At 42.8% G+C, this 13,053-nt stretch overlaps 1 long non-coding RNA gene across 1 annotated transcript; it reads left to right on the top strand.

Annotated features, from left to right (window-relative positions):
• The first annotated feature begins 4,726 nt into the window (after window positions 1-4,726).
• On the top strand, window positions 4,727-12,751 carry LOC147823630 (uncharacterized). Its single transcript, XR_015443623.1, has 3 exons — window positions 4,727-5,311; window positions 7,058-11,148; window positions 11,892-12,751. It is a non-coding gene; the product is annotated as an uncharacterized LOC147823630 (long non-coding RNA).
• Window positions 12,752-13,053: the final 302 nt, after the last annotated feature.

Genomic DNA, 13,053 nt, shown 5'->3' with positions numbered 1-13,053 from the left:
TTGTGTTTTCAATCTGTTATACATTGTTCTGGTCGCAGTGTATGAAGAAAATTTGCAGATTGAATAAGAAAGGATATTTCAGTAGCCTTTTTACATAGGTATAGATATGTTTCTTTGATAGGACATTAAGAATCAATGTAATGATTTATTTAAAATTTTATTTATTTAAATAAATCTAATGATTTATTTAGTCATGTTATTTTGTTTGGTTTTGGTTTTGGTTTTTGAAACAGGGTCTCGCCATGTAGCCCAGGATATTCTTGAAATCAATATCCTCCTGCTTGAGCCTATGGAGTGCTGTGATTACAGGTGTGCACCACCACACCCAGCTAAAAGTGGAAATTTATTAAAGAGTAGTTGCAATGTAGAATCCCAAACCATTGTCAGTGAACTTTCTTACTTATATTAAAATTCACTGCACTTTGTATGGATATTTTACCCATGAAAAATTATGTAACATCATGCATATTTTATTTTAGAATTTGGTATTAATGGCTCTCATAGCTAAAATAATCCTGCAAGAATTATGGATTCAAATTGAAAAGTTAGCTTCACTTACTAAATAAAAGTATTATTTGGTAGATAGTAATTATAAAAAGATTTTTGGGTTTTTTGTGGGGTTTTTTTTGGTACCGGGGATCGAACTCGGGTCCTTGTGCAGCGAAATATAAAAAGATTTTTATTGAGGAGCTGAGGATTTAGCTCAGTGGTTCTGCTGCCTGCCTTGCAAGCACAAGGTCCCGAGTTCGATCCCCAGTACCAAAAAGAAAGGTTTTATTGAAATATAAGTAGCAAATTTCCATCTTCCTGGATATCAATAAATTGTTCTTATAAACAAGTTTGTTTGCATTTTCATATTTAAAATGAAAGAGTTCAGAACTAGTTTTCTGGAAGATTTTAAAATAGATCAGATGAACTTGTTTTAGAGCTATTTGAAGTGTTCAAATAGGAGAGTTTTACAAATAGCTTGTGTATTTTAGCACCAGAATCCCCTGATGAAGCCAACATTTCCAAGCGTCTGTTGTCAGAACAGACTGGATTGTCCTCTGTGCCCATCAAGGGTCCCTTTCCCTGGAGATAAACACAGATGGACTGAACCTGTTTGGTGATTGTCATTTCTGTTTGCTTGTGCACGTGGGAGATAATTTAAATGACAAATGCTCACACAACTTCCCTATGGCGGGTCCTTGGGCTCCACAACCCTTTTATGGTGGCCCTAAAGTCTTTCCATAAAGTTGTATCTACATCCTTTTATTTTGTTCTCAGATGAAAATAATAGAGTGTCGCCAATAAGTTACTGGCTTCAGGAAGCTCCTAGTTCAAATTAGGATCATCATACTGACTTTGAGTGGACTTCAGGGGAATCTTCATTTTTCAGCAACTGCTACCAACAGAGCAAATCCCAGGGACTCCTGGGTTTCAAAACATCCTATTCCCTAAGAGCCAAAGATTAGTAGGGCCACACTGCCCTCTTGTGGTGAAACTTTTCTGCTTGGTCTCAGGTATTTATTCGCCCTTCACCCCTTGTGTTTTGTTGTTGTTGTTGGGGTTTTTTTCACCCATTGTTTTTAATCCATCTGGCAAATATTTATAGATATATATTGAGGATTGAACTCAAGGCTTTGCACATGTTAAGCAATCACTGTAATGATGAGCTATACCCCCAGCCTGTTTTTATAGTTTTATAAGCTTTTTTATATATTATTCATCTAACATAAAATTCACCCTTTTAAAATGTATAGCTCAGTGGCTCTTGGTATATGTACAGGACTGAGATCACCGTATCTAATTTCAGGACATCTTCATCCCCTGTCAAGCCCTGTAAACATCACCCAGGAACATTTCTATTTTTTCCCTAGTGACCTGCAACATTATTTATCCCCAACCAAGTTTAAATATCTGTGCAGATTTATTTTTATCTCTGTATTTCTCCCACTGATCTATTTGTCTATCCCTGCACAAATTATTAAAGCAAGCCCTTTCATTCTGTTATCCTTCCTCATATCTTGATTATTATTGGCCTTTGAAAGCCATATATTTTTAAAAATTATGCATCAAGTTTGACAGAAATCTGTTGGAAATTTAACCAAAATTGTGTTGAATCTGTGGAATGGTTGAAGAAAATTAATATGCAATATTTATAATATTGGTTCTTCTGTTTCAAAAAGATGGCATAATTCTCCTTTTATTTAGATGTAAACACTGCTTTTAAAAACATTTTATAATTGTCCTTAAGTTTTTGTTATGCTTATCCCTAAATGTCTTAATTTTTGTTTTTTGCATTTATTATTCAGAGCCACTGGAAATGTCAGGTCCTTTTCTTTCCTGGCTGCTGGTGTGTTGCGTGTTGTCTTTGTGTCCTGCAAATGCCCCAAACTCATCTATGGGCCTTCTTTATTTTCTCTCTCTGTAACTATATCATCTTTAAAGAATGATTCTTCTTTCTTTTTAAAACTATCATCATTTTAACTTTTTCTCTTTTTTTTTTTCTTTTTTTGGTTTCTTTTGCTGATGCTCAAATGTCTTGGTGACAATCACCAGCACAAAGACAGATGTGATCAAAAGCCTGACTTGTCCTCAGGTTTACAGGGAGTGCATCTGACCTTTCACTATGATGTTTGCCATAGTTTTGCAAATGACCTTTGCTTTACAATTTTTAAAAACTGGGGCTGGGGGTTCAGCTCAGTGGTTCCGCCACCTGCCTCACAAGCACAAGGTCCGGTAAAAACAAAAAAATTGTTCCTCCTTTGCCAAGAGATTTTTCTTAACTGGATGAAAAAATGCTTTTTCTGTATCAGTGTAGGTTATTGTATGATTCCAACTTCTGTCTGTTAGTATGGCAAGTTATGCAGCATAGTCAAAGCAAAGATTCCATCAGTTATAAAGCACCATTATTTTATGTTTTGTTAAGGAAGGTAAAAGCCACTACCCCTTGAATGTTCCAATGTAAATTATGTTTAAGAAAAGAAAATAAGCATCTCAGAACTGATAAAGATACAAGACAACTAAATTTTTTTTCCCCATTAAGTTTATTGGTACATTTTAGATATAATACGCAGTTACAGGGCCAGGGATTTAGCTCAGTGGTTTCACCACCTGCTGTGCAAGCACAAGTTTGATCCCTGATACCAAAAAATATTTTAAGAATTAAAAAATAAAATAAAAATAAAATGCACTTACATGCATCATTGGGATCTTGTACTATTACATGATGTATCTTGATTCTTATTTTTTCCCCTTCCCCTGCCCTCCCTTCACCCCCTCCACCCTTCCCTATTTGCAAAGACTTTGTTTCCATGTTTTTCCCTTTTCTCATATTTTTTCTTTTCCCTTCTTTCCTTTCCCCTACCCCTCCCACTTTCCCTGCTCCCTTAGACCTTTTCTTCCTATTGCATAATATCAATTATACATTTTTTTTAATTACAATATCAAGATCTAGGAGACATTACCACAGATTTTACAGAATTTAAAAGGATGTAGAAAACATATTACAAAAATCTTTTTTGAAATAAATTTGACAACTTCTAAGAAGTACCTTGGAAGACAAATTAATGAAACTGACTCTGGAGGAAATATAAAATTTGAATAGCACCTATTAAAGAAAGTATATTCCTAGCTTGAAAACCTACCTATATGACAACAACAGGCTCATATACATTTTAACTGATAAATTATATCAAGCATTTAAAGCAGAAAAAAGAAGGAACACTTCTCCCCTCATTTTAGGAACTCAACATTGTGCTAATCCTAAAACTGGATAAAAATAATAGAAGAAAAAAGTATGAACATAGTTAGAAATTTATTTAATAAAACAAACTATTAGAAGTCAGATCTGGCAGTATGTAGAAAGTGGTTTTGTTATAGGGATGGCAGTGTTGGTTCAGCATTGGAAGATCCACCCCCAAAAGTCATCATTTTAACAGAGGAAAGGAGAAAGCTATGTGATCCTGTTCAGTAGTTGCAGAAAAAGTATTGGACTAAATTCTACAGCTGTTCATGGTCAAAGCTACCAGGAGACTAGAAGTAGAACAGAACCTTCTCAACAGATAAGCCATGTACTCCATACTTCCAGCAAAAATGCCTTATATGAATGGAGAAGATACAATGCTTCCTCCCTAAGGTGGGGAACAGGGCAGATATGCCTACTCTTCATCTGTCCATTAAACTTTGAAACATAGGCACAAACCAAAATAGTCTGGCAATAAAATGACACAATTAGCATAGGATTGGCAAGGTAGAAGTAAAATCTTTATATGTAGATGAAATGATCATCTACAGAGAAAATACTAAGAAATCTCTAGGAGCCCCTAGAACTTGTATCTGAATTTAGCAGGATTAGAAAACACAAGGTATATATAAAAAAATTCAGGTCTGTGTATACTTGCTATAGATGAAGAATTGGATATTGAAATTTAAAAGTTATGTAGGAGTACAAAGGACCTAGAAAAGTAAAAAGAAAAAAAAAATCAGCATTGGAAGACATTTAGTACCTATTTTTTTTTCCTTTGGTGGTTTTTTTTTTTGGTACCGGGGATCAAACTCAGGTCCTTGAGCTTGCACAGCAGGTGGCGGAACCACTGAGCTAAATCCCCGGCCCATTTAGTACCTAATTTTAAGACTTCTCTAAAGCTATAGTAATCAAGGCAGTGTTGGTGTAAGGAAGGACATATAGATCATTGGAATAAAACAGAGAATTTAGAAATAGAACCACACATATATGTGATAGGTCTTCCACTACCTCAGCAGCTATTATGTATAGTAGCTGCCCTCTTCCTATGGTGCCTTGCCCCTCCCCTGGGTGATGTCATGCCAAGATGGTTGCTCCCACCAAAGAATAAACCCTTCCTCCCAGCATGCCCCTGGTCCCACCTAGAGAGTAACCTAATACTCGCTCACCCCCTACCACCTAGTGACGTCACCGGCTCCTCCACTCCCTGATCACTACCTCACTCAACCCCACCTCAGCCCCTACAAGCCCCACCCCAGTCTCTATAAAAGACTCTCCCTGCCCCAGCCATATTGCTTTTGTCTCTCCTTTGTTCAGAGACAGCCCGGCAGATCTATTCCCCTAATAAAGGCTTGTTGTGGCCTGGTCTGGTCTTGGTCTTCGGCACTTTTACCTGACATTTCTGGTGCCGTGACTCGGATGGTAGATGGTCCATTAACGGACGATCCCCCACAGGACGGGGTTGATTGGCCTTTTTGGCCATCTCCATCGGACCAACCCTATCTGCCGTTGCCAGGACCTGCCGGGGCTTTCTACCTTTGCCATTGCTGACACTACACATCCACACCGGTCACCAATCTCTGGGTGAGTAGGCAGTTCAGCCTCCCTCTCGTTGGGTTCTCTGTCTCATTTTCTCTCCCTTTGGGGACTTCTCAGAAATCCAAGCGCTTGGTCAGAGAAACCCCCACGGGCCCTGGGCCCAGGACCGTGCCCCTGAGAGACGTCCCATCGGCCCGGCTCCTCTCGTTCTCTCCCTCTGGGAGACTAACTCGGAGATTGTCAAAGGAGACAAGGACGCTTCTCCCCTTTGTCCCTCTCCCAGGGGGCTATCTCCTCCTCACCCACCCTAACATGGGAGCCCAACAATCCAAACCCCTTCCCTCAACGCCTCTGGGCTGCCTCCTGGCACAACTTAAACCCCTTGGATTGTTGGGACCAGACTTTAAGCCAAAAAGACTTGTTTTCTATTGTAATCAGGTTTGGCCTCAGTATAAATTAGATAATGGGTTTCAATGGCCTGAAAATGGCACTTTTGATTTTAATATACTACAGAATTTACACAACTTCTGTCAGCGCAATGGCAAATGGTCAGAAATCCCCTACATACAAGCCTTTTTCTACCTATGCTCTCGGCCCTCCCTCTGTCAATCCTGTTCTCCTTCTCAAGTACTCCTAGCCCAAGCCTCACAGTCCATCCTTCCTGATTCCACTCTTTCTGATTCTGACTCATTTGATCCAGCTGATCACTCACCACTAACACTTCCCCCACCTTATAAACCCCCAAATTCTTCTTATGTCTCATCCCGTGCTTCTTCTCCTCCGCCATCTTGTACCTCTTCTTTGTCTCCTTCCACCTCACCACATGGCCCTTCTCCTCCGCCATCTTGTGACCCTCCTCCTCCGCCATCTTGTACCTCTTCTTTGTCTCCTTCCACCTCACCACATGGCCCTTCTCCTCCGCCATCTTGTGACCCTCCTCCTCCGCCATCTTGTACCTCTTCTTTGTCTCCTTTCACCTCACCACATGGCCCTTCTCCTCCGCCATCTTGTGACCCTCCTCCGCCATCTTGTGACCCTCCTTTACCTCCTCCTACCCCATCCCCTGCACCTCACATCTCCCCACCCCACACCCGTTCTCGCTATCCCACCCTTCCACCTTTAGCCCTGGCCACACAGATGCCCCTCCGAGAGGTAGCCGGGACTGAGGGCATTGTTAGAGTACATGTTCCCTTCTCTTTCTCTGACCTTTCTCAAATTGAAAAACGCCTAGGCTCCTTTTTCTCTGATCCCGATGTTTATATCAAAGAATTTCGCTACCTTACTCAGTCTTATGATATGACCTGGCGAGATATTTATACAATTCTTTCAACTACTCTCTCCCCAGAGGAACGCCAGAGGGTCTGGAGGGCAGCCCAGGCAGCAGCAGATGATTTTCATGCCACAGATCCAACTAAACTAGTGGGTACCCAGGCAGTGCCAGATACTCAACCTGATTGGACTTACCAGGATGGAGACCCAGGCAGAGATCTCCGAGACTACATGATTGTTTGTCTCGGAGAAGGCTTAAAGAGAATTTCACAAAAGACAGTTAATTTTGATAAAATTAGGGAAATAACTCAGGGACCCCAAGAAAATCCAGCACAGTTTCTTTCTAGGTTGGCTGATGCTCTTCAAAAATATACCAAAATTGATCCCACCTCTCAGGCAGGCACGATTGTTATTAACACCCATTTTATTTCACAGTCTGCCCCTGACATCAGGAGAAAACTAAAAAGGGTTGAGGAGGGCCCCCAGGCCACACAAACTGAGCTCCTCAATGTTGCTTTTAAGGTGTTCAATCACCGTGAGGAACAAGCAAAACAACAAAAAGTGGCCAATTACCAGATGCTGGCAGCAGCCCTACAGGGTAAACCACCATCCTGCAAAAGGACATTTACTCGTGATGGGCCTCCTGGGGCCTGTTTTAAGTGTAATCAGACTGGACACTGGGCTAGAGAATGTCCCAATCCCAAGCCACCGCCTGGCCCTTGTCCCGACTGCAAGCAGACGGGTCACTGGAGGGTTGACTGTCCCCTTCGCCAAAGAGGTAAGAGGCCATCCCCTCCTCAAACCCAGTCAGCAGGTGTGGAGACGTCTCTGTCAGAGCTCATCGGCCTGGCGACGGAGGATTGACGGTGCCCAGGGTCATCTACAGCCCCCACGGCCATCACTCTCAATGAGCCCAGGGTAACTGTCAGCGTCTCAGGTAGGCCTATTTCATTTTTACTTGATACGGGGGCTACCTATTCGGCCTTACCACAGTACTCAGGTCCTACACATCCCTCCACGGTAACTATTGTGGGAGTTCAGGGAATACACTCAAGCCCACTAAGTACACCACCCCTAGCTTGTTCTCTGCTGGGCAGTACATTTTCACATAGTTTCTTGGTTATTCCTAGCTGCCCTACCCCCATCTTGGGGAGAGATATTTTAACTAAATTTAGGGCTTCACTCACCCTTCACTCAGCCAATTTAGACCCTACCAGTATTCTGCTGCTCCTGGCTGCCCCCCTGACAGATTCAACTCCCAATCTAACTTCACCTTCTCCTAGGGAGCTTTATATTGACCCCTCAGTCTGGGACACCTCTACCCCTTCTGTGGCTAAACATCACCCTCCCATTCAGATCTCTCTCAAAGATATCACTCAATTTCCAAATGTTCCCCAATACCCTTTAGCATTAAAACATTTAAAAGGATTAAAGTCTGTAATTACCAGTCTACTCAACAAGGGACTTCTCAGACCAACTCACTCCCCCTACAACACTCCTATCCTTCCAGTTTTAAAAACAAATGGTTCCTACAGATTAGTACAAGACTTAAGAGCCATCAATTCTGCTGTACTTCCTTTACACCCTGTTGTTCCCAACCCCTACACATTACTGTCCCATATCCCCTCTTCTTCACGTTATTTCACGGTTCTAGACCTCAAAGATGCCTTTTTCACCATCCCCCTACACCCCAACTCACAAAATCTTTTTGCTTTCACATGGACTGACCCTGATACAGGACACTCTCAACAACTTACTTGGACAGTTCTTCCACAGGGTTTCCGGGATAGTCCACACCTCTTTGGACAGGCCTTGGCTACTGACCTCTTAAAGTTAAACCTGTCTCCCTCTAAGCTGCTCCAATATGTAGATGACTTACTTTTGTGCAGCCCCACCTTCACACTCTCTCAACAACACACGGCCTCATTACTTAATTTCTTATATAAAAAGGGGTACCGAGTCTCTAGGGACAAGGCCCAACTCTCCCAACTCACAGTACAATACCTTGGGGTTAAGATCTCATATCAGCAACGAGAGATCACCTTGGACCGTAAACAACTTATTCGGGACCTCCCCATCCCCTCCTCCAAGGCTGAGATCCTGTCTTTCCTGGGGCTCGCAGGCTTTCTCCGCTTATGGATAGCAAACTTCAGTCTACTTGCTAAACCCCTGTATGATGCTTCCAAGGGAGACCCAAATGAACCTATAAATAATACTTCTATCAAGGGACCATTTCTCAGGCTTCAGGCTGCTATCCTCTCTGCCCCAGCACTGGCTCTCCCAGATCTTCAAAAGCCATTCATTCTGTATGTCACTGAACGAACAGGATTGGCTTTGGGAGTTCTGGGACAAAACATAGGATCACACTTTGCCCCAGTTGCCTACCTGTCTAAACAGCTTGATTACACAGTCCGAGGCTGGCCTACATGTTTACGTGCTCTGGCGGCCGCTTCCCTCTTAGCCCAAGAAAGTTCCAAACTTACCTTTGGCCAACCAACGACAGTGAAGTCACCCCACCGCCTACAGGACTTACTCACTCATTATAGCCTCTCACACCTGTCCCCCTCTAGGCTACAGCTCTTCCATACCACTTTTATAGAAAACCCATCTTTCTCTCTTCAGTCCTGCCCCTCCCTTAACCCAGCCACTCTCCTTCCTGAGCCTGTTCAGACACTCTCCCACTCGTGCACAGAAACAATTGAAAACCTCCTTCCCTCTCTCCCTAATGTCTCCTCAGAGGCTATCTCAGACCCAGAATTCACATGGTTTATTGATGGCAGCTCAATTTCCAGCCATGTGCCTGGCCAGAAGGGGGCAGGATATGCAATAGTTTCTTTCACACAGACCATTGAGGCTAACACACTCCCACACAACACTACCTCTCAACAAGCAGAATTAATTGCACTCATCCGAGCTCTTACTCTAGCTCACAACAGGCGAGGCAATATTTATACTGACTCCAAATATGCATACCACATCCTACACTCTCATAACTCCACTTGGAGAGAAAGAGGCTTTATGACCACAAAAGGGACACCCATTATTAATGGACGTCTAATACATGCCCTTCTCCAAGCGGCCACCCTCCCAACACAAGTGGGGGTCATTCATTGTAAAGGACATCAATCATCTTCCTCTCCTATAGCTCAGGGAAACAACAGAGCAGATCAAACTGCCCGCAATATGGCACAACAATGTGTTCCCCAAAGCCAAAATCAGTTGTTAATCATTCCACCCTTAAAACCTAACTACTCTCCTCAGGAAAAGTCCAAATACATGAAAAAGGGTGCTACACTAAGAAATGATTGGCTTCTATATCGGGGACACCATGTCATACCTGATGATCAAATAATTCCTCTCCTCACTGACATACATAACTCACTCCATATAGGAACCCAACCCCTCCTGCACCTTCTCAGGCCTTTTCTATACCACCCATCCTTAGCGTCACACACACAGACAATAACACAGGCCTGTCCCATTTGCTCAACCACCAGTCCCCAAGGTGGCTTTCAAACACGCACAAAGACTCACCAGTCCAGGGGACAACTACCAGGAGAAGATTGGCAAATTGATTTCACACATATGCCACCTGTAAAAAAGGTTAAATATCTCCTAACCTTGGTAGATACTTTCACGGGGTGGATAGAGGCCTTTCCCTGCAGGTCAGAAGGAGCAGCTGCTGTAGTTCATGTGCTCCTAACAGAAATCATTCCTCGATTTGGCCTTCCACGTTCCATTCAATCAGACAATGGACCTGCCTTCATCTCTCAGATCACCCGACAGGTAACAGAGACACTCAATATACAGTGGAAACTACACATCCCATATCGACCTCAATCATCAGGCAAGGTAGAACGAGCCAATGGGTTAATTAAAATTCAGCTAACTAAACTCTCAATAGAGCTCAAACAAAATTGGATTACCCTCCTCCCTTTAGCTCTCATGAGGCTTCGCTCGACACCACGAAAACCATTAAATTTAACCCCCTTTGAGTTGATGTATGGACGACCTCTCTTGTTTTCTAACTTACCAGACCCATCACCAGCACTTGCTGATTATATCCCAACACTTAACTATGCCCGTCGTCTCCTTCAAACTCTGGCTAACCAAACTCTCCCCTTTCCGGACTCGTCAGGTATTCTACATCCTCCTCCTCTTTCTCCAGGTGACCAGGTATATCTCAAGACCCTGTCCCCAAGACCCCTCCAGCCACATTGGGAGGGACCTTTCACTGTTTCATTAATAACTCCTACTGCGGTAAAACTCCAGGAAAGAGTCCCCTGGTTCCATCTTTCCAGGATAAAAAAGGCTCCTCCAGATTCCCAGATAAAACAGCCTGAACAACAATCTAACACTGCCAGATACTCCTCTATTTTCACAGGACCTACTAAACTCAGATTATTCCGTACTCTCACACAGATTCCAGAGGAAAGTTAACCTCTCTCTCTCATTGACATCTCTAACTTTATCGGCTCAAAATCCAATTGACTTTCCTAGGTAATACGGATGCACATCCTCTTACAGCAGCAGTTTCGGGCCTTCCTTGAGTGTGCTCTGGAAAACGTCGCTTGGTGCTCCCCACAGGACGACATCCCTGAGACAATCTTCCAGTGCTGTGCTGGCAGGAACACTAGGAATATGGGAAATGGAGAATAACAAACTCACACATCTTTTCGACATACACAACCAATTCTGTTTACCCAGTCAAGGGATCTTCTTCCTTTGTGGAACTTCGGCCCACCTGTGCCTGCCAACTAACTGGACAGGGACTTGCACTCTAGTTTACCTCAGCCCGAACATTGATATAGCACCCAATAATCAAACTTTATCAGTGCCAACAAAAACACAGGTCAGACACAAACGAGCTGTCCAATTAATACCCTTACTTGTAGGACTAGGCATCACTGCTGCTTTAGGGACAGGAGTAGGGGGCCTAGCTACCTCACTAACTCAATTCCAAACTCTCTCTAAAGAGCTAAGTGACAGCCTTAAAGAAATAGCTAGATCAATCACAACTTTACAGAACCAACTAGATTCCTTAGCGGCTGTCACTCTCCAAAATAGGAGGGGACTAGATCTCCTTACAGCAGAGAAGGGTGGTATATGTCTTTTCCTAGGAGAGGAATGTTGTTTTTATACAAATCAATCGGGTTTAGTACGAGATGCAGCAAAAAGGCTCACTGAAAGGGCCTCAAACATTGATCAACGCATGAACAATTGGGTAAATGAAAATCTCTTTTCCCTAAGTAGTTGGCTGCCCTGGCTCCTTCCTCTGATAGGACCATTGGTCACCATCTGCCTTATCTTACTCTTCGGACCCTGTCTGGTTCGCTGTTTTCAAAATTTCTTGCAGGAACGAATGAGGGCATTCACCAACCAGACAGTCACGGAATTCATCATGGCAGGGTACCAGCCAGTACGACAAATAGAAGAGGTCCCCACTTGCCATAGGCCTCATCAGATCCAGGTCTAGCCCCAATCTTCGCCCCTGGTCAGCAGGAAGCAGCTCCAGAAGAAGAGACCTTCGCCCAACTGTCATAAAACAAAAGCCTGGAATGATAGGTCTTCCACTACCTCAGCAGCTATTATGTATAGTAGCTGCCCTCTTCCTATGGTGCCTTGCCCCTCCCCTGGGTGATGTCATGCCAAGATGGTTGCTCCCACCAAAGAACAAACCCTTCCTCCCAGCATGCCCCTGGTCCCACCTAGAGAGTAACCTAATACTCGCTCACCCCCTACCACCTAGTGACGTCACCGGCTCCTCCACTCCCTGATCACTACCTCACTCAACCCCACCTCAGCCCCTACAAGCCCCACCCCAGTCTCTATAAAAGACTCTCCCTGCCCCAGCCATATTGCTTTTGTCTCTCCTTTGTTCAGAGACAGCCCGGCAGATCTATTCCCCTAATAAAGGCTTGTTGTGGCCTGGTCTGGTCTTGGTCTTCGGCACTTTTACCTGACAATATGGTCCACTGAGTTTTGAAAAATTATTGAACATTAACATTTTATAGAACATAAACTCAATTCAAGAGCAGAGGGAAAGACAGTGTTTTCAGCAAATGGCACTAGAACACCTGGTATCCATATAAAAAAATTAGCCTCAACCCTTTATTTCCATACATAAAAATAACTTGAAAGGATCTATGAACCTAAATATGAAAGACTAAAACTATAAAACTTTAAGAAGAAATTATAAGGGAAAATGTTTATGAATTTAGGGTAGGCAAGAATTTCCTAGTATATAAAAAACATGATGTATAAAAGAAAAAAATTGATAAATGAGATTTCATCAAAATTTAGAACTTTAAATGACATCATTAAAATGAAAAGTAGTCCTTAAACAGACCATATTTACAATGTATATAACCTATGACCAGAATATATAAAGAACTCTTACAGCTCATTAACAGACACCCCAATTAAAAAGTAGACACAAGAAGATGATAAATAGCCAGTACAGCACAAGGAAAGGCGTGCGACACTAGAATCAGAAAAGTACTAATCAGTACAATAAC

This window comes from Heterocephalus glaber, unplaced genomic scaffold, assembly GCF_053883595.1.
Source record: "Heterocephalus glaber isolate CG9 unplaced genomic scaffold, H.glaber_assembly_v1.0 deba00001572, whole genome shotgun sequence".
NCBI lineage: Eukaryota > Metazoa > Chordata > Mammalia > Rodentia > Bathyergidae > Heterocephalus > Heterocephalus glaber.
The sequence above is the reverse complement of the archived record's forward strand: the minus strand, read 5'-3'. Positions and strand labels throughout refer to the sequence as shown.